A 4,498-nucleotide genomic window follows, 5' to 3' on the forward strand; every position below is an offset into this window, starting at 1 on the left:
TGGTGAACAGAGTACATAGGCTTCCTGCTGGTTTTCCAATCCGCCATGCTTTCTTCTGAAGCCTCCCCCCTTTGCTTGTACCAAGGGTCCCCCTTGCCTGGGATGAAATGCTCCACCTTCTTTAAGAATGAGAAATTCTCTCACTTGCCCTAACCAGTTTGGCTCAGTGGATAGAGCATCAGCCTGCGGACTGAAGGGTCCCAGGTTCGATTCCAGTCAAGGGCATGTACCTTGGTTGTGGGCACATCCTCAGTAGGGGGTGTGCAGGAGGCAGCTGATCGACCTTTCTCTCTCATTGATGTTTCTAACTCTCTATCCCTCTCCTTTCCTCTCTGTAAAAAATCAATAAAATATATTAAAAGAAAAAAAGAAAAGAAATTCTCTCACTCCTCCTGACCTCAGGTCCTCTGTGGAGTCATCTCTGGTGCCCTCCTGAAAAGTGATTTCCTCCTCTGTATTTCAAGTAATTTTTTTCTTAACACAACTTAGCCTTAGCACTTATCTTGCAATGTTATAATTTTTTCTATACACATCTTGTCTCCAAATTTTATGGTGATAGAGTTTGAGAGTATTTTTTATCTCTTTTACATAATAGTGCCAGTAATTAGCATATTGTGTGTACACAGAAAGTATTTATAAATGTTTATTAAGTGAATGACTGTGTTATTGCTAATGAAAATCAATTATTGTACTATTACAATAGTACAATAATTGATGTTATTATTTAAGTGATGTTATTGAGACTTATGTCCTAACTTGTTTCTCTATTGAGTTTACATAGAATGGTATGCATTTTCATTCAGTGGATTTTTTTCTCTCCTTTCCTATGAATATCTTTGTCCCACATAATTTAGGTTCACTCTCTGTGGGTATAATCATTGCCCCTATTCTTTCTTTTAATATTCACTGTTTCTATTCTCTGCTACTTCTTTATTGTCCCTCATTTTATTTAATATGTTTCTTGTTCTCTCTGTTCCTATAGATTCTTGAAAATTTTTGGCTTAAAGTATTTTTCTTTGGTTTTATACCAACTTGTGCCAATGGAAACACATCTTCCTATTGCAGGATTCTCACATAACAAATGATAATCAAAATATCCTAGAAGTCTCCTTTTCTTTTCTATTCCCCCTGCATCCATCTTTGTTCTGTTTCTACCTATTCACACCTGAGTTATTATTGCAACAGCCTCCGAACATCTCAACCCATATCCAGTTACTTCCTAGTCTAATCAGAACTACATATCACTACTAGATTATTCTTCCTAAAACACCTTATCAATCCTATGCACAAGAGTCTTTAGTTCCCCTTTGTCTACATCCTAGTATTCAAGATTCTCACATATCCTGTGTTTCTCATTTTATTCCCTATTTCTTCGTTCAAAACTTTTAGTAGGTTCCTTTTGTAATTGGCTTAAAAGACACTTATCTCAATAACCACACTGATATTCACACCCTTTTGTCCCTTCATTAGCCCCTGAAGTGGCCCTGTGACTTGCTTTTTACCAATAAACTGTGGTGGAAGTCAGTCTGCAGGATTTGGAGGCCAAGTTAAAAGAAGTCTTGCACTTCATTCTTAGGAAGCCTGCTTCTTTTCCTAGGACTACTCTGATTCTACCATAGCCTTCTCTCCTATGTCCCATGTAAAGGAAAACAAGATCCTTTTCATCTTGTTTTTCCAAATGTAATGCCAGAACTCAAGGAAAATGCATTCCAAGTCACCATCCAATTTCCTGGATAGTAATAATTGTTACACATATCACACCTAGAAAGTCACTTTCACTTCTCTAAGCATCCATTTCCTCATCTAGTTGCATTGAATCATTGTAAGCTATCTTTCAGATTGTTGATCCATAAAATTAGCTTTTCCAGTTTGGTCTTCTCTAGGTTCAGATCTTAACTAGTTCAGTTTTCATTCCTCTCTTTAGACTGCTGCTTCCAGTCAAGATGGAGTAACAGAGACCAGATATACATTACTGTCTAAAATTACCAAAAAATAGGAAAATACATGAAAAAAAGGTTTTCAAGACACTGGACATCAGATAATGAAAGACAGTAATCCTGGAAAATGAAAAACAAATGAAGTGAGCCTGATGATTGCCCCAGCTTACTGCCTTGACAGAGTTTCCAAGCCACAGCAGAAGGAGGAGGAACTCAGGCACAGCCCAGTGAAAAACCTGAGATGAAAAGATGGAGCTGAGAATTCAGGGAGACCAAGGAGGCTGGAAATAGAATGATAATGTAAAAGAGAGGAGAGAGCAGCACAAGAAAAAACCTCCAGAGATTTGCATAGGGTCCCCCTTGTGTATTCAACAGATACTGATCATCATATGCATAGGAGCGAACTAAAATAAAGTCAATTATCTACCTTATACCATATATATATATATATATATATATATATAAGTATCAATTACAGGTAAATTAAATAAAGTAAACTCAAGAAGTAAAACTTTAAAACATTTAAAAGAAAATATAGAACATCTCTATTATATCAAGGTAGAGAATTTTTCTTAAACAAGACACACACAAAAAACCACTGGCCATAAAGGAAAAAATTAATAAATGTGTGTACACTAAACCTTCTGGACTGCAAAAGGCAATATATAAAAAGTGACATTGACACAAGCCAGACATAGAGAGAAGATATTTACAATCCATAAAATTAACATGAAATTTTTGCTCAGAATATATAATAAAATCCTACATATGCATTCCTAAAAGGACAACAATCCAGTCACACAAAAATGGGTAAATTCATTTTTAAAAGGCAATTTATTTAGAAAAGAAACAACAAATATATATACACACACTGTATATGGTCTATATATGTTCACATATATATAGGGTGGCCCCAAAAATGTATATACACACTTTGAATAATTATAAAGGCAGTGTTTCAAAATTGAGCTATCAGCTGTTAAAGTGTGTATACATTTTGAGGGGATACGCTGTATTTAATATATGTTGAATATATAAAAGATATTTGAATATATACTTATATTCAAATTTCTTAGGAGAATGAAACCACAATAAAATACCATTTCTCACCCACCTTACGGATGTGGAGCCATTCATTCATTCACCGCAGATTTATTGGAACACTACAAAGTGCAATGTTCTGTTAGGCACATAGAAACATTTTAAAGGAAAATGAATAAATGACAATTACCATTTCATTTATTTTCTCTACTAAAATGAGAATTCAAAGAGGGTAGACACTACTTATTATTATTATTGTATCTTCAACACATAGTAGAGTCCTTGGCATTAATCAGAAAAGTATTTGATGACAGGAAGATGCCCAACTCCTACTTTGAAAATCTCACAGTGGGGACGACAGGGAGGCAAGAAAGCAGCCAATCCTAAATACCTCCCAGGGGTATCTGGGAGTGTCACAGAGGAGCTAGATTTTTAGGGATGTGTAGTTTTCCAGCACTTTAGTCAGACTCTATAAAGAGTCAAGATTTGAAATGGTTCTTAAAAAACGTTTTCCCTGGCACAGCTTTTTTTCAAGTCAGCACAGAACATCTACCAAACTAAACACACACACACACACACACACACACACACACACACACACACCCCTCAAATAACTAATTCCCTGATAGTAAATAACTTCAGCTTCAAATGCCAAGATAAGGAGGAGGAAAAGGAGGGTGGGGAGGAAGAAGAATCAAAGCCATCTACACTCGCACAACTTTCCATGATATTAATGTGGCTTTATTATTGGCTGTTCACTAGTATAACTTTATTATTTCACTGTCTTTCATTGACATTATTTTACTACTTCAGAAAACTTGCCCAAGAAGAAAGAAAGCTGCAAATAACTTTGTTAGTTCCAGGAATTTCCTGAAAATACCACTTAAGTGAGCATGATAATGTTAACTTTACTATCCAATGACTATTTACTCTCTGAAATCCTTCAAAACTCTCACCTCCACCTATCTTAAACTATTGCATCATAATCTTTACCCAGTCCCAATGAACATCCTCCTCTCACATTCCTCTATCTCCCAACTCCTCCAACTTCCACTACCCTCCAAATTTGAAAGACTTGCCTTAAATCAAACTTTCATTCATTGTTTAGACTCTGGAGAAGCTAGTGCCCTCCCTTACTGCAATACAAATAAACTCAACTTTGTCTTATCAAGAGGTCATTTTGCTGACATTTTCAGAGACCCAGCATTCTACACTCCTCTTTTTCCTCCTTCTTGTCATCAATATTGCTAACATGAATTGAGCCATCAATTTTGCTAACATGAATACTGTCATCAATATTGCTAACATGAATACTTGTTAAATAATTTAGATACTTGGTAATCACTTATCTTACACAAATAGAGTATTTTTAAACAACTAACTAAATTATAGGTGGTATATTCAAATGAGATTTCAAAATACCATCCATAGAGGAGGTTTATGCTTTCCACTTTCCTTCATAAAAATTATAGGAGACAAGTAGGTCCAATTCTGAAAAATGTCCTGGAACTGATTTCCTT

Source organism: Eptesicus fuscus, chromosome 8, assembly GCF_027574615.1.
Source record: "Eptesicus fuscus isolate TK198812 chromosome 8, DD_ASM_mEF_20220401, whole genome shotgun sequence".
Lineage (NCBI taxonomy): Eukaryota > Metazoa > Chordata > Mammalia > Chiroptera > Vespertilionidae > Eptesicus > Eptesicus fuscus.